At 35.4% G+C, this 24,241-nt stretch overlaps 1 protein-coding gene across 1 annotated transcript in view; it reads right to left on the reverse strand.

The window, feature by feature from the left end:
* NEXMIF (neurite extension and migration factor) overlaps window positions 1-24,241 on the reverse strand; it is a 96,955-nt gene that overhangs the window by 11,784 nt on the left and 60,930 nt on the right. The gene's annotated exons all lie outside the window — the stretch shown is intronic.

The following is a 24,241-nucleotide window of genomic DNA, read 5'->3' on the forward strand; positions in this document are numbered from 1 at the left end:
TTGACAATGGTTTCTTAGATAACACTAAAACTATAAGCAACAAAAGAAAAAATAGATAAATTGAATTTTATAAATAAAAACTTTTGCATCTCAGTGGACATTATCAAGAAAGTGAAAATACAGTCCATGAAATGGGAGAAAATATCTGCAAATCATATATCAACTCAGGTATCCAGAAAATATAAAGAACTCTTACAACTAACCAACAGAAAGATAAACAACTCTGGGCAAAGGACTTGAATAGACTTTTTTTTTCCTCCCCAAAAAAGATATACAAATGGTCAATAAACAAATCAAAAGATGCTCAGTGTCATTAGTCATTACAGAAATGCAAATCAAAACTACAATGAGATACCACTTCACATCCACTAGGATGGCTATAAAAAAAAAAAGGAAAAGTTGAGAATGTAGAGAAACTGGAACACCGACACATTGCTGGTGGGAATGTAAAATGCTTCAGTCTCTATAGAAAACAGTTTGGTAATTCCTCAACAAGTTAAACATAGAACTACCATACAATCGTGCAATTCTACTCTTGGGTGTATACCCAAAAGAACTGAAAGCCAGGGTTTAAATAAAAACTTGTATACAAATATTTATAGAAGCACTATTCATAATAGCCAAAAGGTGAAAATAATCCTAATGTCCATCAATTAATAAATGTATATATCAAATGTTGTATATCCAGTCAATGGAATATAATTCAGCCACAAAAAGAAATGAAGTACTGATACATGCCATAACATGAATAAACCTTGAAAACTTTCTGCTAAATGAAAGAACTAAGCCACAAAAGGCCACATGCTGTATGATTCTATCTATATGAAATATCCAGAATAGGGAAATTCATAGAGACAGAAAGCAGATTAGTGGTTAGGAGAGGCTGAGGGGAAGGGGAAATGACGAGTGACTGCTTAAGGGGTATGAGGTTTCATTTTGGGGTGATAAAAATGTATGGAACTAGAGAGTGATGATGATCGCACAACATTGTGAATGTACTAAATACCACTGGATTGTATACTTTGAGATGGTGAACTTTATGTTATATGAATTTTATCTCAATTTAAAAAAAAACAAGGAAAGATTCAGCCTTTAAAATGTCATAACTTACTGAATTTTAGAGGAGCATTTGGAATGAAGCTCCTTCTGCTTATATTGCTTAACAGCCCCCAATCCAAACAGGCAAACTCTTACAGATAAAAATGTAGGAGAGAGTCTTGAACTTGGAGTGAGGAGGAATCTAAGTTCCAGTCCTAGCTTGCCACTAATTTGAACGTGACCTTGAGAAAAAAATCCCTCCTTTCTGGTCCCTAGTTTCTTCCTATGTAAAATGAGAGTGTATGTGGAAGAAAGGGCCTTGAAGATCTTTAAGGATCCTTCTATCCTGAACAATTTAAGTGAAATATTTGTTCACTGAAAGCAATATCCTTAAGAGCTCTGAAAACTCTCACAATTGTAAGGCTATTATTAGCTTTTCTAAAAGCTTTCTAAAATTCCTCATCCTGTTCTTATTTAATACTTTTAAAAATTATGAACAGTAAAAATCACGTTTCTTGTACAGTCCTATGAGTTTTGATAAACACACACAGTGACGTACCTGCTACCTCAACAATTAAGATACAAAACAGTTCCATCAAACCAGAAATTGCCTTGTGCTCTCCCTTTGGAGGCAATCCTTTCCCAAACCCCTTGTATCAACTGAACTATTTCCTGTTCCTATATATTTGTCTTTTCCAGAATGTCTTATCCTTTTTTTATAGCTGCAAAATATTTATTGTATGGATAGATCATACAGTAGAGCTTACTTAGCTGGCCCCCTGCTGATGGACGTTTCCAATCTTTTGCTTCAAAGGCTATCAGATATTGAGTACTTTGTGCCAGACCCCATGCTAAATTTCTTTTATTGATTCCTGTTTATAATCTTCCCAATAATGTTACAAGGTAGCCACAATTAACTCCATATTTCTAAAAGACAAACCACATCTCAGAGAAGTTAAATAACTTGTCCATATCATATAGCTAATAAACAACAGCGACAGGGTTCAAACTCAAATCTAATCCACTCTTCTCATTAGTACCTCCACACACTCGGACAGTTAAGTAGGGCCAGTACTATCATTTTCAAATACAAATAATACTTTAATGTAGTTTTTCTTCTTTTGTAATGAATCAATGTTGATACATTATTAATTGAAGTCCATAGTTTACATTAGGGCTCACTCTCTGAGCTGAACATTCTATGGGTTTTGGCAAATGTATAACAATATGTACCTATCATTTCAGTATCATACAGAATAGTTTCGCTGCCCTAAAAATCCCCTGTGTTCCACCTGTTCATTCCTCCCTCCCTCTCCTTGAATCTCTGGCAATCACTGATCTTTTTTATTGTTTCCATAGTTTTGACTTTTCCAGAATGACATATAGTTGGAATCTTAAGAGTATATAGCCTTTTCAGATTGGCTTCTTTCACTCAGCAATATGCATTTAAGGGGTTGCTGAGGCATTTACGAATCTTCCTTATCAACCCTGGTGAGTAAATCTCAAGCAGCCAGCTTGCATAAGTGTCACCAGGAAGGTTCCTTCTTTTGAGAGCATCAAATCCTCAGTTAATGATTCTTACTTTACTCCCTCTAGTATTTTCTGTAGAAGCTCCTTTCATTCTTTAATTTGGTATTCAGCAATTTTCATGCCTTGAGAGCTCATTTCTTTTTATTGCTGAATAATATTCTATTGTGTGGATGTACCATGGTGTGTTTATCACTTATTGAGGGACATTATGATGCCTTCTAAGTTTTGACAATTAAAAATAAAGCTGCTATTGTAATAGGGAAGAAAAAATCTGACTCCATATTAGATCTGTTTCTTTAGTTCTAACCTTGTGCTCTATTTCCTGTGCTTAGTCATGCTGGTTCTGTACCTTTTATAAAGGAGTGTTGCCTATAGCCTGAAATATAAAGGACAGCCCATTCTTAAGGCTCTGATCTTTAAGGTTATAACATTTCCCATTCATACAAAGGTAAAAAGTTGCAGAATACAAAATAACATTTGTCTTATTAGAGGTTTGCAGGGACATCATGACCTGACCAATGTGGACAACTGCAAGAATAAAGGATTCCTGACACCAAGAAGTTTGCAACAACCAACCACACCACTTTCCCTTTTTAGTATAAAAGAAGCCTGAATTCTGACTTGGGTGAGATGGTTCTTGAGGACATTAACCTGCAATCTTCTTTGTCTGCTGGCTTTCCAAATAAAGTTGTTATTCCTTGCCTTAACACCTTGTCTCCTGATTTACTGGCCTATTGTATGGCAAGCAGAATGAATTTGTACTTGGTTACACTATGAACACTGTGTGCAGGTTTTTGTAGAGACGTAAGTTTTCAACTCATTTGAATAAATACAAAGGAGAACAATAACTGGCTCATATGTCCAGAATATGTTTAGTTTTATAAGAAACAGTTAAACTGTCTTTCAAAGCGATTGTGCCATTTTTCAGTCCCACCAGTAACGAGTTCCTATTGCTCCACATCCTTGCCAGCATTTGGCGTTGTCACTATTTTGGATTTTTTTGTTCTAATAGGTGTATCTGTTATACTGTCTACTGGTATCTCATTGCTGTTTTTAATAGCTGATTTTTTATGTGTGGTGAAAAATACATATCATAAAATTTACCATCTAAACCATTTTAAGTGCAGTTCAGTAATGTTAAGTATATTTGCATTGTTGTCACATAGCTTTCCAGAACCTTCTTGCCAAACTGACTCTACACTCATTAAACAACAAATTCTCTTTGTTCCCTTCCCCAAGTCCCTGGTAACTACCATTCTACTTTCTATATCTATGAATTTGACTACTTCAGCTATGTTATGGAAGTGGACTCAACAGTATTTGAAATTTTCCCTTCAGGACCACAGTAGATAACGTACACCATAAGCCATAGAGCAAGAGAAATATAAGTAAAATGAGGAAGCAGAAGAACCACTCCCAATTAAAAGAACAAGAGAAATTCCCTGAAAGAATAATCAATGAAATAGATCTTGATAGACTACTAGATCATGATTTCAAAAAAGGAGTGAACAAAGTACTGAAGGAACGTAAAAAGATTGTGAATAGAGACAGAGAATACATCAAAAAGGAAATTGAAACTATAAAGAGGAGCTAATTAAAAATGGAAAACTCATTTACTGAGATAAAATCTGAGCTAAAGGCTGTAAAAAGTAGCCTAGATAATGTGGAAGAACGAATAAGTGACTTAGAAGACAGGAGAATAGAAGTCATCCAATCAGAACAGCAGACAGAAAAACAAATAAAAATCAATGAAAAAAATATAAGGGACCTATGGGATAATATAGAGTGTGCCACCCTATGCATAATAGGGGTCCCAGAAAGAGAAGAAAGAGAAAAAGGTATTGAAAAGGTATTTGAAGAAATCATGACTGAAAACTTCCCAAACCTAAAGAAGGAATCAGATATCCAAGCACAGGAAGCACAGAGGGTCCCAAACAAGAAGAACCCAAAGAGACTCACATCAAGAAATATTATAATCAAGAAGGCCAAGGTTAAAGATAAAGAAATGATTCTAAAGGCAGCAACAGAAAAACAAAGAGTTAGTTATAAGGGAGCCCCTAGAAGGCTTTCAGTTGATTTCTCTACACAAACACTGCAGGCCAGAAAGGAGTGGCAAGATATATTGAAAGTCTGAAGTGAGAAAAAGGTGCAACCTAGGATACTTTATCCAGCAAGGCTATCCTTTAGAATAGAAGAAGAGATAAAGAACTTCACAGACAAGTAAAAACTAAAAGAATTTAGCAAAACTAAACCTATGCTAAAAAAATATTGAAAGGTCTACTCTAAATAGAAAAGAAGTAGGATGCTACAGAAAGTAGAAAATCACAATTGGAAAGGCGATAACTAAATCAGTTACAACAGAATAAACATGAAGTTGTAAAAGAAGACATCAAAATCATTAAGGGTGGGAGAGGGGAGCAAGAAAATATAGATATTTTTGTCTTTTTTTGGTTGTTCTTCGTAGGATGGGTTTGAGCTTATATCACTATCAGTTTAAAACAGATAAAGTAATGGGTTAATATACGTACAAAATAGGGCAACCACAAGCCAAAAGCTTAAAATAGTCACAAAAACTAAAAAGAAACCAAGATAATTACAAAGGAAAGTTATCAAACCACAAAAAGAAAAAGAAAGGAACAAGAAGAAAAAACAAATCAAATGCAAAACTAAGTTCAAAATGGCAATAAACACATACCTATCAATGAATACCATAAATGTCAATGGACTAAATGCTACAATCAAAAGACACAAAGTGGCAGACTGGATAATAAAACAAGAACCTACAATACACTGCCTACAAGAGACTCACTTTAGGGAGAAGGACACACATAGATCAAAACTGAGAGGATGGAAAAAGATATTCCATGCAAAAGGAAATGACAAGAAAGCAGAAGCAGCAATACTGATTTCAGACAAAAGAGATTTTAAAACAAAGGCCATAAAGAAAGAAAAAGAAGGGGAGGCCAAGATGGTGGAGTAGTAGGACACACGTAGCTCACCCTCTCCCATAGATAAACCAAGACTCACATCCACGGACCCACTCAGCCAACCAGAGCACCTGCAGAACTCCGAAAGAACATTGTCCTCTTCAAAAGACAAAGACACCAAAAATCTTGTAGGAGAAAGGAAAAAAAGGAAGATGAAACGGCAAAACAGTGTGGGACCAGTCGAATGGGGAGGGAGTGGCAAAGGAGGACTAGCGCTCATTCGCGGGGTCTCCCCCTCTCCAACGGAGAGGCCAGCAGGACGGAGGGGGAGCCTCCGAGGCTCAGATCTGTACGGAGCAGCCCCTGAGTGACAGAACCAAGTTAAACAGGCACAGAGGGTCCCTGTGACACAGAGCCCGAGACCCAAGCTGGGAGCTGGGGGCTGAGACAGGTTGCCCAAGCTGGGCGGAGGACAGGGATGGCTGCACTGAGGCAGCCCCGGGGATGGCAGGGTGCTGCGTGCGCAACGTGGATGAGTGGCTGCACAGGGCAGAACCACCCGGGCCCTCCATATAACAGCACGGCTGATGTGCCCTAGGGGGAAGGGTGCATAACCCCATCTCTGAAAACCCACGGAAGGTTTTTGGTGAGGAGAGGCGGGGCTCAGGCGCAGCCGCCATATCCTCCAGCACTTGGCACCCAGGAGGGGGTGGGGGCGAAACCTGAATCCACGCCTGGGGACTCGGTAGCCTCAAAGGCCAGACAGTGACTTGTTTGCAGCCCGAGTCAGATAGGCTCCTTCTGCCCTGGTGCCTCGCAAAGTTTGCACCGCCAGAACAAACAAGGAGCTGAGTTTGGACACGGAGCAGGGGCAGGGTTATTCCGTGGTCTTCCCGCGGCCCGCCTGCGGAGTGCTGACCCAGGGTGGAGCGTGTGGCGTTGCAGAGCGACTGGTGCCAGGAGACGGTGGGTGGCCCCCCACTTTCCAGCAGGAATGCTGTGCTGGGAGGGGGCGTGATCTGCTTGCTGACAGGGCGCAGCACAGATGAGGGCATCAACGGAGGGCCTCTGGAAACAGCAAGCGGAGCTCGTGAAACAGGGCGAAGACAGAAAGACTTCTCATTAAGAGCACACAGTCTCCAGGAGAACACCCGCTCCCCCCCTTTTTTTAAATCTCTTTTTACCTGTTGTATTTTCTATTACCTTTTTAATTTTTACCTTTTAAACAATTATATATCCTCCCAGTTTTAATCCCTTTTAAATTTTTCTTTTAAAATAATATTATTATTTTAAAAAATCTACGTCATGTCATTTTTATCTCTCTTGGTTTTGAGCTCCTGTTATTGATTATACACAGGTTTCAAATATATTTTTTCCCTCTTTTCTCCTATTTTAAAGCTGTATAACAGAAGTCTCAACCCAGTTGCTATTCTGCTTCAACATACTTTTCAATTATTCATTATACAGTTTTCAAACATTTTTTTCTCCCCTTTTTCAAAATTCTCTCTTTGCCGTATCTTTTTTATCTGTTCTATTTTTATTACCTTTTTACTTTCTAATTTCTAAACAATTGTATATGCTTCTAGTTTTAATTCCTTTTTAAATTTCTCTTTTAAAGTAGTCATATTATTATTATTATTTTAAAAATCCACCTGATTTCATTTTCATTTCTTTTGGTTTTGATCTCCAGTTATTGATTATTAATAAGTTTCAAATATCGTTTTTGGATCTTTTTTCTTTTCAAAGCGCTTTTAAAAAAAGACGTCTCTACTTGAATGCTAGTCTGATTCAAATTATGCTTCTATTACTAATTATACACTGTTTTCAATGCTTTTTTCTCCCTTTTTAAAAGTCTTTCTTTCTCCTTTTTTAATTTTTTAAGTTTCATTCCTACATAGGCATTAGATAGATAAATAAACTCCTTTAAGGACCACAATAGATAACTGATACTCCATAAGCCACAGTGCCAGAGAGTTATGAGCAAGATGAAGAAGCAGAGAAACCATTCCCAATTAAAAGAACAAGAGAAATCCCCTGAAGAAAGATCAATGAAATAGACATCAATAGCCTACTAGATCAATATTTCAAAAAAGGAGTGATCAAAGTATTCAAGGAACAAAAAGAGATAGTGTTTAGAGATATAAAATATGTCAAAAATGAAACCGAAGCTATAGAGAGCCAAGTAGAACTGGTAAACTCATTGGCTGAGATGAGAACGGATCTAAAGACTGTGCAAAGCAGACTAGATAACGCAGAGGAACAAATTAGTGACCTAGAAGACAGGACAACAGAAAGCACCCAATCAGAACAACTGCAAGATAAACAAATAAAAACAAATGAAAGTAATGTAAGGGACCAATGGGATAATATAACACGTGCCAATCAATGCATAATAGGGGTCCCAGAAGGGGAAGAAAGATCAAAGGGGATTGAAAAGGTATTTGAAGAAATCATGACTGAAAACTTCCCAAACCTAAAGAAGGAATCAGATATCCAAGTACTGGAAGCTCAGAGGGTACCAAACAGGAAGAATCCAAACAGACCCACACCAACACATATCATAATCAAGATGGCCAGAGTCGAGGATAAAGAAATGATCCTAAAGGCAGCAAGAGAAAAGCAAACAGTGAGTTACAAGGGAACCCCCATAAGGCTCTCAGCTGATTACTCTACACAAACACTACAGGCCAGAAGGGAGTGGCAAGATATATTTGAAGTCCCGAATGAAAAAAACATGCAGCCTAGGATACTTTATCCAGCAAGGCTGTCCTTTAGGATAGAAGGAGACATAAAAAATTTCACAGACAAGAAAAAACTAGAAGAGTTTAGCAACACTAAGCCAATGCTAAAAGAAATATTGAAAGGTCTACTCTAAATAGAAAAGAAGCAGGATACTACAGAAATGAGAAACTCATAACTGGAAAGGTGATAACTCATGAACTACAAATAAAATAAACACGAAATTGTAAAAGAAGACATTTAAATTATTAAGAGTGGGAGAGGGAAGCAAAAAAATAGAGTTTTTTTCTCTTTTTCTTTTTTTAACTTTTTTTGTTTTCGGTAGGATGGGTTCGACATATAGTAATGGGCTAATAGACTCACAGAAAAGGGTAACCACAAGCCAAAAACTTACAAGGGAGTCACAAAAACTAAATAAAATCCATGATAATACAAAGAAAGATTACGAAACCGCAAAAGGAAGAAGAAAGGAAGAAAGAGGAAATACCAATTCAACTGCAAAAATTAGTTGAAAATGGCAAAAAACACACATCTATCATTAATTACTGTAAATGTTAATGGACTAAATGCTCCAGACAAAAGACATAGAAGTGGGTGGCAGACTGGATAATAAAGCAAGAACCTTCAATATGCTGCATACAAGACACCCACTTTAGGGAGAAGGACACATATAGATTGAGGGTGAAAGGATGGAAAAGGATATTCCATGCAAATGGAAAAGCCACAAAAGCAGGTGTTGCAGTACTGATTTCAGACAAAGGCCATAAAGAAAGATAAAGAAGGACATTTTTTAATGATTAAAGGAGTAATACAAGATGAGGATACTACACTCGTTAATATATATGCACCCAATATAGGAGCACCTAAGTACATAAAACAATTACTAACAGAGATAAAGAGGGATGTAGATGGGAATACAATCATAATTGGAGATTTTAACACTACACTAACATCATTAGATAGATCTTCCAGACAGAAAATACATAAGGCAACAGAGAAACTAAATAATACAATAGAAAAATTAGATTTGGTGGGTATTTTCACAGCATTACAACCCCCCCCAATAGCATACACATTCTTTTCAAGTGCACATGGAACATTTTCTAGGATTGATCATGTACTTGGGCACAAAAGAAACCTCTACAATTTTAAGAAGATAGAAATTATCTCAAGTATCTTTACTGACCACAGTGCCATGAAACTAGAAATCAACAACAGAGAAACAAAGGAAAAAAAGGAAAGTATGGAGATTGAACAATGTGGTATTAAAAAACCAATGTATCGATAAGGAAATCAAAGCTGAAATTAAAAAATACCTTGAGACAAATGAAAATCAAAGCACAACTTCACAAAATTTATGGGATACAGAAAAGGCAGTGCTAAGAGGGAAGTTTATAGCAATACAGGCCTTCCTCTAAAAAGAAGAACAACCTCAAATACACAATTTAACCCACCAACTAAAAGAACTAGAAAAAGAAGAACAAAAAAACCCAAAAGGAAGCAGAAGGAAGGAAATTATAAAGATCATGGAAGAAATAAATGAAATAGAGATTTTAAAAAACATGGAAAAAATCAATCAAGCCAAAAGTTGGTTTTTTGAAAAAGTAAATAAAATTGACAAACCTCTGGCCAAACTCACAAAGAAGAAAAAAGAGAGCACAAATCAGCAAAATAAGAAAGGAAAATGGAGAAATTACAACAAATAAAATAGAAATACAGAATAGCATACGAGAATAGTATGAAAAGTTATATGGAACCAAAATGGATAACGTAGAGGAGATGGACAAGTTTCTAGAAACATACTGTCCACCAAGACTGAATCAAGAAGAAACTGACCACTTGAACAAACCGATCACTAGGAATGAAATCAAAATAGCAATAAAAAACCTCCCTACAAATAAAAGTCCAGGACTGGACAGCTTCACTCAGGAATACTACCAAACATACAAAGAAGAACTTATACCAGTCCTTCTCAAACTCTTCCAGACAATTGAAAAGGAGGGAATACTCCCAAACTCATTCTATGAAGCCACCATCACCCTGATACCAAAACCAGGCAAAGACACTACCGAAAAAGAGAATTATAGGCCAATGTCACTGATGAACATAGATGCCAAAATCCTCACCAAAATATTAGCAAATAGAATCCAACATAACATAAAAAAGATTATACATCATGACCAAGTGGGTTTCATCCCAGGGACACAAGGTTGGTTCAACATACGCAAATCAATCAATGTAATACATCACATCAACAAGAGAAAGGACAGAAACCGCATGACCATCTCAATAGATGCAGAAAAAGCATTTGATAAAATTCAACACCCATTTATGATAAAAACTCTCACCAAAGTGGGTATAGAGGGAACATATCTCAACATAATGAAAGCTATATATGACAAACCTACAGCCAGAATAGTACTCAACAGTGAAAAACTCAAAAGCTTCCCCCTAAAATCTGGGACAACACAAGGCTGCCCACTATCACCACTCCTATTCAACATAGTCCTGGAAGTCCTAGCCACAGCAATCAGGCAAGAGAGAGAAATAAACGGGATCCAAATTGGAAAAGAAGAGGTAAAAGTGTAACTGTATGTCAATGACATGTTACTATATATAGAAGACCCTAAAAGTTCCACACAAAACCTACTAGAGCTGATGGAAGAATTCAGCAAGGTAGCAGGTTACAAGATTAATGTTGAAAAATCAGTTGCATTTCTTTACACTAATGATGAATCAACAGAAAAAGAAAGTAAAGATACAATCCCCTTTAAAATAGCACCCAAAGTAATAAAATACCTAGGAATAAATCTAACCAAGTAGGTGAAAGGATTATACACAGAAAATGATAAACCATTGATGAAGGAAATTAAAGAAGAATTAAATGGGAAGATATCCCATGCTCCTGGCTTGGAAGAATCAATAGTGTTAAAATGGTCATACTGCCCTAGGCAATCTACAGATTTAATGCAATCCTTATCAAATTACCCAGGACATATTTCACAGAAGTAGAACAAATCATAATAAACTTTATATGGAATCACAAAAGACCCAGAATTGCCAAAGCATTACTGAAGAAAAAGAATGAAGCTGGTGGAATAACCCTCCCAGACAATACTACAGAGCTACAGCATTCAAAACAGCATGGTATTGGTACAAAAACAGACTTATGGATCAATGGAACAGAATAGAGAGCCCAGAAATAAACCCACAAAATTTTGGTCAATTAATCTTTGACAAAGGAGGCAAGAACATACAATGTAATAAAGAGTCCCTTCAGCAAATGGTTTTGGGAAAACTGGACCACAGCATGTAAAGCAGTGAATTTAAAATACTCCCTCACACCATACACAAAAATCAATTTAAAATGGCTTAAAGACTTAAACATAAGACAAGTCGCAATAAACCTCCTAGAAGGAGATGTAGGCAAAATATTATCTCTCATACATCTCAGAAATTTTCTCCTAGGGTAGTCTACCTAAGCAATAGAAATAAAAGCAAAAATAAAGAAATGGGACTTAATTAAACTTACAAGCTTTTGCACAGGAAAGGAAACCATAAGCAAAAGAAAAAGACAACTTACAGAATGGGAGAAAATATTTGCAGAAGATGAGACTGATGAGGGCTTGATTTCCAGAATATATAAACAACTCGTACAACTTAATAAGAAAAAAACAAACAACCCAATCCAGAAATGGGCAGAAGGTCTAAACAAGCAATTCTCCAATGAAGACATATGATTGGTCAATAAGCACATGAAAAAATGCTCAATATCAGTAATTATCAAAGCAATGTAAATCAAAACTATGAGATATCACCTCATACCACTTCAAAGTCCACAAATGTTAAATGCTGGAGAGGCTTGGAGAAAAGTGAACCCTCCTACACTGTTAGTGGGAATGTAATTTGTATAGCCATTATGGAAAACAGTATGAAGATTCTGCAAAAAATTAAAAATAGACTTACCATATGATCCAGCAATCCCACTCCTGGGCATATATCCAGAGGGAACCTTAATTCAAAAATACACCAGCAGCGCAATATTTATAGCAGCACTACTTAGAATAGTCAAGACATGGAAACAACCTAAATGTCCATTGACAGATGACTGGATAAAGAAATAGTGGTATATTTATAACATGGAATACTTCTCAGCCATAAAAAATGATAAAATAATGCCTTTTGTTGCAACATGGTTGGCCCTGGAGAATGTCATTCGAAGTGAAGTAAGCCAGAAAGAGAAAGAAAAATATCATATGATATAAGATATCATTCATATGTGGCATCTAAAAAAAAAAGACAAATGAAATTATATATAAAACACAAACAGATTCACAGACATAGAAGACAAACTTATGGTTACCAGGGTGGAAGGCGGTGGGAAGGGATAAATTGTGAGTTTGAGATTTGCAGATACTGACTGGTACATATAAAATAGATAAACAAGTTTATACTGTATGCCACAGGGAACTATATTCAGTATCTTGTAGTAGCTTATTATAAAAAAAGAATATGAAAATGAATATTTGTATATTCATGTATGACTGAAGCAATGTGCTGTACACCAGAAATTGATACAACATTGTAAACTGACTATATTTCAATAAAAAATAACTAACTAAATAAATAAAAACTAGTAAAAAATAGTATTTTTTGTTTGACTGGCTTATTTCACACAATATAATATCCCCAAGGTTCATCAATATTGTAGCATGTGATAGCATTTCCTTCCTTTCTGTAGGCTGCATGGTATTCCATTGCATGTATATGCCACATTTTGTTTACCCATTCATCCATTGATGGACTTTTGGGTTGCTTCCACCTCTTGGCTATTGTGAATAGCACTGCTCTGAACATGGATGTGCTCAGTGATGTTTTATTTTGCAATTCTTTCATGATATAAGATGTCCAGCATCTTTTCATATGCTTATTTGCCATTGGTGTATCATCTGTTCAGATCTTTTACCCATTTCTAAATTAAGTTGTTTGTTTTCTTATTGTTTAGTTTTAAAAGTTCTTTATATATTTTGGACACCTGTCCTTTAACAGATACGTGTTTTGAAAATATTTTCTCCCAGTCTGTCATTTGTCTTTTCATCTTTTTAACAGTGTCTTCCACAGAGCAGAAGTTCTAAGTTTTAATGAGTCCAACTTACAAATATTTTCTTTTAATGGTTCGTGCTTTTGCTGTTGTGCGTAAAAAGTCATCACAAAACCCAATGTCACCTAGATTTTCTCTTATGTGATCATCTAGAAGTTTAACAGATTGCATTTTACATTTTGGCCTATGATAAATTTTGAGTTAATTTTTGAAAGAGATAAAATATCTGTGTCTAGATTCACTTTTTTACATATGGATGTCCAACTGTTCCACCAGTATTTGTTGAAAAGACTATCTTTACTCCATTGAATTGCCTTTGTTCCTCTATAAAAGATCAGTTGGCTATATTTGTGTGTGAGTCTATTCTCTTTCATTGATCTATTTATGTATTCTTTCACCAATACCACACTGTCTTGACTACTGTAGCTTTATAGTAGGTTTTGAATTTGGATAGTGTTAGTCCTACAGCTTTGTTCTTCTCTCTCAATATTGTGCCTTATACCTTTCCATATAAATATTGCAATGTTTGTTGATATCCGCCAAATAACTGGGATTTGATTGAGATTGGGTTAACTCTATAGATCACATCTGGAAAAACTGACATCTTAACAATACTGACTCTTTCTGTCCATGTACATAAAATATCTCTCCACTTATTTAGATCTTTGATTTCTTTCATCAAATTTTTGTTGTTTTCCTCATATAGATCATATTTTTGTACATTGTACATATTTTGTTAGGTTTATATTTTTGGTGCTAATGTAAATTATATTGTTTTTTAAATTTCATGTCCTAATTTTTCATTGCTGGTATATAAGAAAAATATTGACTTGTGTATATTAACCTTGTTTCCTACAACCATTCTATAATCAGTCATTATTTCCAAGAGAGTTTTTTGTTGTTGATTCTTTGGAATTTTCTACATAAGCAATCATGTCATCAGTGAACAAGGATAGTTTTATTTCTTCCTTCCTAGTATTTTTTATTTCTTTTCTTGTTTTACTGCATTATCTAGGACTTTCCAGTACAATGTTTAACAGAAGTGGTGAGAGTGGACACACTTCTCTTGCTCCCCATCTTTGCAGGAAAGAATCTAGTTTGTCACCATTAGCTATGACATTAGCTGTAGGTTTTTTGGTAGTTGTTGTTTATCAAATTGAATTTCCCCTATATTCCAGTTTGTTAAGAGTTTTTTTTTTAATCAAAAAATGGGTCTTAGGTTTTGTCAAATGCTTTTTCTTCACCTACTGATTTCTTCACCTATTGATTCTTCTAAAGAAGAAAAATCATATGTTCATGTGAAGAATTACATGAAGTGTATTTAAAATGTTGACAAAGCCTTTCATATCTGGAATAAATCCCACTTGGTTGTGTTGTGTAATTCTTTTTATATATTATTGGATTTATTTGCTAATATTAATATTTTTTGAGAATTTCTCCATCCATGTTCATGAGAAATACTGGTATGTAGTTGTCCTTTCTTGGTCTTTTGGTATCAGGGTAGTGCTGGCCTTATAAAATGGTTTAGGAAATATTCCCTCTAGTTCAATTTTCTGGAGGAAATTGTATAATTTTTTCCATAAATGTTTGGTCTAATTCACCAGTGAAGCAATCTGGGCCTGGTACTTTCTGTCTGGGAAGGTTAATTATTGATTCAATTTCTTCAATAGCTATATAGATCCTGTTAGCTTTTACATATGGCATTCCAAAGCTTTATAATCTACCAACAAAAATTATTCCTTCAAATTACAATGGAAATGGAAAGGAGATTTTTTGTTGTTGGAGGAGGGAGTACATTTCTGCCTTTTTAAAAAAGTTCTCTTTCTTGTCACATCTAGAACATTGTTTCTACTAGGAATAAAAAGCAGAAATCAAAATAATAATATAATTAAGATTGTAGGACCATTCCTGTGCCCAGATGGGGCAAAGGTAACTTTTCACTTCAGGGTGTATGGCTTTGAATCTATGAAACATGGAACTCTGTTTCACAGGAAACCTGAAAAGTCAAAGAACTGTATTCACATTGTGTTTATTTATGGAACTCTCAGAAGAGTTGGTCACTTCCCAGAACTCCAAAATTTAGCTAAATGGCCTAAAATATCTAACCAGGAATTTTGGGCCAACACTGGACCAAAGGACACTAAGCAGAGATACTAGTTTAGTGGCCTCATTTAACAGATGAAGAAACTGATTCATATGACATGTTAGAGCTGGAATTCAGGTTTCCTGATGCCAAATCCATTGTTTTTTATATGGTATTAAAAACACGCTGCTTTTGCAGCTCCCCCCAAACACCCATACCCACAGTATCTGGGCTTCAAGACTTTCCAATATCAATCACACTTGCATCTCATGCAGTATTTAACACACAGGAGGTACTCATTATTTGGTTGAATGATGAGGTGAGGGTGTTTGGTTTACTGCATGTGAAAGAGCAGAAATAAGAGAGTGGAGTAATAAACATTGGAACCCAGGAAACTCAAAGTCAGTTATTAGTGGAATTGCTTTTTAAAAAGGATTACAAAATAATTCTATAATAGGAGGCTCTATCAAGAGGAAGAAAGAAAATATAACAACATGTCTTTGGTATTTTTGAAAAGAAGAAAATTTCAGTGTGTTTTCTTCTCTAGACAGAGAAAGAAAATGATTACAAGTTATAAACTGAATCATCCTTGAAAGCTGCATTTCTTTGCAATTAGGGTTTTTTTTTTAGAAAATTACAATTACAGAAAGCTTGTCTCAAGGATAAGAGGCCTTTTTATTTATTTTAATTTTTAATGAACGCTAGACTTCAAGGATAAGATGAGGAGAGATGTGGAGGTGGAGACTTTCTAGTGGGTTTACATTAAATAACATACATTAGTATGTAAATTATTGTTCTTGCTTAATCTTGTGCCAATCATATAGCTTTATCTTTGAAAGCTACACAATATGGTCTACCTTAGTCTTGGCAGAAACAAATTAAAGTAACCTAAGCTCCAGTTTTGGGGAGTATGGTGCAATGAAAAGAACACTGAATTGAGCATTAGGAGATTTGGGTTCTAGTCCTACACCCGACATTATGATGTCACCTTAGGCAATTCATTCTCCTTAGTTTTCTCATGTGTAAAATGGTCCTAACAACTTCTAAAGGCCATTGTGAAGATTGAATGAAATAACGTAGATGAAGTTTATCAACTGCTCTACAAATTAGAAATGACATAATGGCTAAACAGACAGCAACCTCATTTACTTCTTCCAAAGCTCCATTGCCAGGCTGGAATCAAAGGGCTGTAATACAGGTGCAAGGATTACTCATAACAGCTACTATTTATTGAGTACCTACAACATGCCAGAAACTGAACTTTATATACATTATCTCACATAATATTTACAACATTTAATATTAGCAACTATGCAAGAAAAATTACTATTATACATATTCTATGAAGGAGAAAATGAGGCACACAAAAGAGGCAGAAACATAGCAAAGGTCCTACAGTAGGTATCAGAAGGAGGAATTCAAAGTCAGGTTTGTTTAAACCCTAGGGATATACTCTTCTACACCTATATAGTCCAGATCACAACAAGACTTGCTCTAATTGTATATGTAAACAATACATTTTAGATCCCTCAGCCTGGCATTCAAGGTCTTCCATAATAAGGCTTACATTTTTTACCTTTCCAATGTCACCTCCCAATATGACTTACCCTTTCATTTTTCCCTTTCCTTCCATATATCACCTTTAAGCCATGTTCCATGGGGCTGGTTCCTTCCTATAATAAATGCATAAGGAACCATCTTACTTGAAGTAGAAGCTGTCTGTCTCCATTTCAGGGTCTCATTGTTGATAACATTTCCTTATGTTTGGTGTTAAAAACTGCAATTCACATATTTATCATAGTAATCTTATAGACAAATCCAAATCCTCCACCAGCTTCAGGTATTCACTTACAGCTCTATTCCTTAGCTAGTAGCAGTTGTCACACAGCCTAGACTGAGGAGATCAGCAGTCAGGGGTAAGACTGAGTTCACATGCTGTCAGCAAAAGTCATTCATTCCTATAAGCAAGACAGTGTTACCCAGGCATCTCCCTGAGCTTGTAGGCTAGTTAGAATCTTTGAACCCATCCTCCCACAAAAACTTAGAGAGGAGACAGACAGCATCATACAGCAAGCTTCCCACTTTCTTGGCTACCTCCAGCACAGTAACAGAATTCTCTTTTTTATCATAGGGCCCCAGGATGCTAAACTTCTGAGTGATGTAGGAAGAAAGCCTCTGTGTTCCTTACCCTTACCTTCCAGGCATTAAGAAAAATCTGTAAGTAAGGGAGTTGGGTGGGTATGATAAATTCACATCTGAACATAAGAAAAGGAAAACTCTAGCTTCAAAGAGAACATTTACATGGTTCAATTAATCCCTTTCCATCCAATCAGATATTTATATCATAATTTGTTGAAAAATATGTTTCTATGATTTAGTGAAGATTACATAGAGGGCAGAATTGGACCCTGGGAATAATTAAGAAGTAGAGTTTCATGCTATCAGTATTTCTAGCATTCTGCCTCAGTAAATAGTGACTAATACATCTCAGAAGCTATCTATTCACTATTAATCACTAACAATAACTCATCTGGCACATACAATTACACATCAGATCCAAATAACTAAACTAAACTTTATACACACATATACATGTAACTCCCCACATCAAATTAATATAGTTTCCCTAGCTCAATAGCTTCTTTTAATAGCCTCTTTAAAAAAAATGTATTTAAATAAACTTTGTTAGTTCAAAGTAATATAGATATTTACCAAGTTATTTATGATCTTTAATCTTCATTGTGTTTCATGTTTCACATTCTTTTGACAAGTAATAAATTAAGATATTGTACCCTTTGTAAAGATGCCAAATCAAGCTCAGTTTCTCTTCATTCAAGGATAACGCAAGAAACAGATCAGCTAAATATTACATAGGGCAATATGATACCAAGAGGAGGAGAAGGGTAACAAAGACTGGAATCAGGGCTATAAGAGACAGAAAAAGTCTTAGGAGGACAAGAAATTGGAATAAGAAAAATTGAGAATAAAAGAAAATCAGAGTAAAGGAGATAAGATTTGAGAAAGATAGCTAAACAGAGAGAGTTTCAAGAAAAGCTTATCATTTATCTCATTTTTCATAAACCCCAAGAGCTTAACTGCTTGTCCAAAGGTCATAAAAGGGGCAGAATTAGGACGAGAGACCAAGTCTTTTGACTCCAAGTGCAACACAACTGTAGCTTTCTCTCCTGGTGCAGTGGATCACTGGTGGCTGATTTGGGAAAACCTGCTGTAATGAACAAAACATAAATCTAAGAGTAACACTTACTGCTTTTTAAACCCAGAAAATATTGGCCTACCTATTTATTTTCTTTATACCTTAGTTCCTCCTGCTGTCAAACAGGAATCATATTAAAAGGCCCAAATTCCCAAGGAGGATGTGAGGCTAAAGAAGAGAGAGAAAAAACACTTAGAAAATAATTATTTAATTTAGCTTATATTCTTTGAGGAGCTGCAATAATTAGATGGCACAGCCTTAATTAAACAGAAAGACAGAAGCAAACAATTCAGAGCCTCCACATTACTCTGCATTAAATTCTAAATTTAAATAAAACAAAAAGCAAAATGAAAGGCTGATGTCTAAAATAACATGCTGAAAAAACTCACACTGTAAATAACTGTTCCCAGGTTCCTTCTTGAGACAAAGCACCTTACCAAATGCTGCCCACAGGTGCCACCAGAGACCAGAAAAATTCTATGCATTCTAAAGACAAATTTTATAAACTTTGACAATAGGTGAGATTAAACCAGTATTATATTCAAGACAACAATATATTTGAGACAATAAGGGTCTTGTGAAAGCACCTAGGTAAGAACACGTGCATGCATGAATATAAACACATACATTTTTCTCTCACAACTAGTACGCTAGTAGCTACACCATAACTAGAAGCCAGGTTTCTTCACTCAGAGTTCAATTCACCAGAATGTGAGCTCCATGACAACAGGGATTTCATCTGTATCATCTGTATTTTCAGTGATGTACTGCCAGCATCACCAGTACTCAGTGGTTTTATTAAGAACATGTACTCATTTACCATGTATTAAGGACTCAATAAAGAAATTAATGCTTTTAATGCATTTATTTCAGTTGTGAAGGTCAAATGAGAACGGTTGTAAAAAAACATTTTGGTCATAAATGACAATGCATATGAAAAGGGATCATAAGAGTTATAATCACAGCATTTCAGAGTTTAACAGTAACTTAGTATTGATCATGGGTACTGTTACTCATAATCAGAATTTCTGAATTGATTTGTTGTAAAGACAGATTTATTGTCATCCCTGTAGCACATCTCAACAAAATGGACAATGGGCTACCTGTTCTTACTACAAGGAACTGGTGCTGTGAGGGTATTGATATGTTATTGTATTTAACCATCAAAACCAGTTGCCAAGGTAGGAATTATTGTCCTATTCTGCAGGTAGGGAAACTCTGAGCTCAAAAAGTTTAACTGGCCAAGTGGAAAAGCCAAGAACTGACCATTAATCAGTCAGATCCTGTCATTTTACAGATAAGTATGTATTTCTACTTTGCACTTTGTATCCTGCATGATTCTACATGAATAGAATCTCTGGGAATAATCTAAAAGGAATATGAAGTCACCTTGCTGGTGTAAGTCAACATTTACAGCACTGCTGTGGAATCCAAAGTGTTATAGAGGTTCACAATAGTATATGGATCCAGACTTAAAAATTCTGAAATACCTTATTCTACTTCAGTGCTTAGCCATGTGCTAGGTCTCATGCTATTCACTTGGAGAACAAAAGAGAAGCATAGCCCTTGTCCCTGCGGAGCTTCCAGTTTACCTAGGAATGCTCCATCTGATGCATGTGAAACAAACAATTTGACAATAATATAAGGCAGAATATGTAATTGACACAAACCAATTAGCCAACAATACACAACTGAATATATAATTGACATGAAACAATTACAGAACAATTGAGACTAAATATATAATTGACTTCCTGCTTCTCAACTCCCTGTTGGTTCATAAATGATACTCCATACGTTCTTGTGTTGTCATGGACCCTCAGGAAACTTTCTATTTGCTTTAATTTCTAGACAAAGTGGGCTGAGCTCTGGGACTGGCTTGGCAATGTTCCAGTCCCTGTTGTCAGTGAGCTGCCTCGCTTTTCAAGAGAGACCCCTAGAGGGAACAGAATCTTTGCATTGATGGAATAAATCATGTCAATTTAAATCACTAATCAAGAAGAGTCAATTTAATTTTTCTATAAAGAATGTGTACTGGTTTGATTTAACCTTAATACATATTCTTTACAACTCAGACAGATGTAGGATTTATTTTTAGAAGACATATAGGTATACAATTAAAGTAGTGATTTATATTTTACATTTTAAGATTAATTTTCACTTCATCATGAAACTTAATGATGATTTTTTTATTTTATGTATCAAAGCTAACTGAAATAAATCCTTTCATGATTACTTAGAAATATCTAGAATTAAGGCCCTACTTCTATCAAAGGCATTATCATTTCAGGATTTCAAATCTGAGTGACTGTGAGCCATTCCTATGCCCTAAAATCTACTGGAGTCACCAAATCTAATTTCTATTGCATGTTTCTGCAATGCTAATAGTGTCTTATGCTAGGCCCTCATTATCTTACAGTCGGGTTAAGGCAAGAGCTTTGTAGCTGCTCTCCTGCAAAAACATTTTCTACATTGCTAGAAAAATTCTCTCTTTAAAAATATCCCTTTGCATATGTCCTCATCTCCCTACTCAAAAACCATCAGTGGTTTCCTACTGCTGACTGCTCACAATAGCTATAGCTCAATATTAAGGAGCTTTATGATCTGAACCTTGTGCATTTCAACGTCCTCAACCACTACTCCCTAATATGAATTCTTGACCCATAAACAAACCGTTGCACTTACTTCCTCCACCAAATGGCAGTATTTCCACTTTTGTCTGTGCACCTTAGCACCATTTATTAACTACATAAGAATTCCATTCTTTTCCTTGAGTTCTAGTTTTCCTTCACCATCACGTTCAAGTTCTACCTTTTGCAAAAAGTTTTCTTCAACTATCCTAATTCACAATGACCTCTTTCTTCTTTTTTAAGTTTATTTATTTAAAAAAAAATTCCAGCTTTATTCAAAAGCTTCCCACTAAAATCTGGGACAAGACAAGGCTGCCCACTATCACCACTCCTATTTAACATAGTCTTGGAAGTCCTAGCCACAGCAACCAGGCAAGAGAGAGAAATAAAAGGGATCCAAATTGGAAAAGAAGAGGTAAAAGTGTCACTATATGCCGACAGCATGTTACTATATATAGAAAACCCTAAAAGGTCCACACAAAAACTACTAGAACTAATCGAAGAATTCAGCAAGGTAGTAGGTTCCAGCTTTATTGAGATATAATTGACATATAACAGTGTAAGTTTAAGGTGTACAATGTGTTGATTTGATGCATTTATATATCACAACGATTGCCACAGTAGAATTAATTAACATCTCCATCACCTCACATAACACCTTTTTTTTTTTTGTGGCGAGACCATTCAAGATCTACTCTCAGCAAAATTCAAGTGTACAATACAGTAAGTACCACTAACTATAGTCACCATGCTGTACATTAGGTCTCCAGAACTTATTCATCTTATAACTGGAAGTTTGGACCCTTTGACCAACATGTTCCCATCTACCCCACCCCCCAGTCCCTGGAAACCACCATTATACTGTTTTTATGAGTTTATATGTTTTAGATTCCACATAATAAGTGATATTATACAGTATTTCTCTTTGTCTGATTTATTTCTCTTAGCATGATGCCCTAAAGGTCTATCCATGTTGTCACAAATGGCAGGATTTACACACACACACACACACACACACACCCCTTTATATACACCTTCTTTATCCATTCATCTGTTAACACTTAGATTGTTTCCATATCTTAGCTATTGTGAATATTGCTGCAATGAACATGGGAATGAAGAGATATCTCTTCAAGACCCTGATTTTACTTCCTTTGGATATATATCCAGAAGTAGGATTGCTGGATCAAAGGGTAGTTCTATTTTTATTTTTTTGAGGAACCTCCATACTGTTTCCACAGTGGCTGAATAAATTTGTTTTCTCACCAACAGTGCACATTGGTTCCCTTATCTCCACAGACTCATCAACAATTGTTATTGCTTGTCTTTTTGATGACAGCCATTCTAACAGGTGTGAGGTGGCATCTCTCTGTGGCTTTAATTTGCACTTCCCTGATGATTAATGATGTTGAGCATGCTTTCATGTATATATTGGCCATCTGCATGTCTTCTTTGGAAAAATGTCTGTTCAGTTCTGTTACCTATTTTTAAATTGGATTTTTTTTTTTTTTGCTATTGAGTTGTATGAGTTCATTATATATTTTGGGATTAACTCCTTGTCAGATATATGATTTGCAAATATTTTCTCCCATTCTGTAGGTTGCCTTTTCATTTTGTGGATTGTTTCTTACACAAAAAAATGAGCATTTATGTTATTTTTATTTAGAGCAAAATTATCTATATGTTAAATGAACATATCTTTGAATCTTACAAATCTAAGGTAAGTTTTTTAAAAGAAATTCAAGCCCAGTCAATATGAAAAGAAACTAAAATATTGGCTTTTGTAGCTAATTTATTCAACCATTTCCTTTATAGATTGGAAAAGATGAGCTCCTGCTTTTTAAATTCCCAAATGATTTATTCTATTTAGAATGAATAGATAACGAATAAGCAAACACCCTCTTTACACTTAGAGGTAAAAGCATTGCTTTTAAAAACAAGATTAACATTTTAATGGTTTTTGATAATCCTCCCACTTCAGTGCATCCCCTCCACTTGGTATGACTTTCTTTAAAACCTCATCAGTAAACATAGATTCCCGAATGAGTTATCCCTAACCCTGAAATTTCTTACTTTTATATGAAGAGATGATGGCAAAATATCCATATAACAAGTAATTCTCTCTTCAGCAGTTGAAGCCTTGGTAAGAAAATGGGTCTGAGGTAGCATAGCATCTACTGTGACCTATTAAACTCTCCTAACAACTTAAATGATTATATAATGAAGTCTGTGAATAGTAAGATATTAAAATGTATTTTATATAGATTTCTTATACAATGCATTTAATACACTTTAGAGTCTAATTTGAAATCTGATTTCTCCACTTAAATTATTCTTATTCACCCTATTCTGTCCTCATTTGTACTATTAGAATATGAAAGTATATTTCATTTACTAGTGTAAAATAAAAGAACTTGAGAGATTCAGAAATGTTTTATTCTGTTGGGTTTCTTTCTAATCTAGGCAAAAGCCTTCAGTAAAACAAATAATTAGTGTTGGGAGTAGAAAGCTAAACAGAAATTCAGTCTTCAAGAATGGAAGATTACTGTAACATCAATGCTGTGGCCAGTCTTAAACTACCAGTTCTTATTGAAGAAGCCCCACGTTATACTAGTCATCACACAGTTCATACAATATCATGGTCCAACTTCCAGAAGATTAAAAGACAACAAAAGCTTCCTACACCATCTTTTAAAAATAGTAAAAGAAAACACACCAGATTCCTTTAACAGTCTCTGTACCACAGGGTCAGGTAGATCTTAAAAGTCACCTAAATTAAATATCCATCTGATGCTGAATTATCTCCACTGAAGAGTATGCTCACTACCTCCCAAAAGCAGTCACTCCATTCCATCTTCACCTATGTTGAGACAAACTTTCTTTCCCTACAGCTTCTACCATATAATAGACACCTAATTCCTCTGTCTTTTAAGTCTTTAAGATATATAAAGACAGAAATCATGCCACCTCTTTCCAGTC

This window comes from Camelus ferus, chromosome X (genome assembly GCF_009834535.1).
Source record: "Camelus ferus isolate YT-003-E chromosome X, BCGSAC_Cfer_1.0, whole genome shotgun sequence".
In the NCBI taxonomy this organism is placed as follows: Eukaryota; Metazoa; Chordata; class Mammalia; order Artiodactyla; family Camelidae; genus Camelus; species Camelus ferus.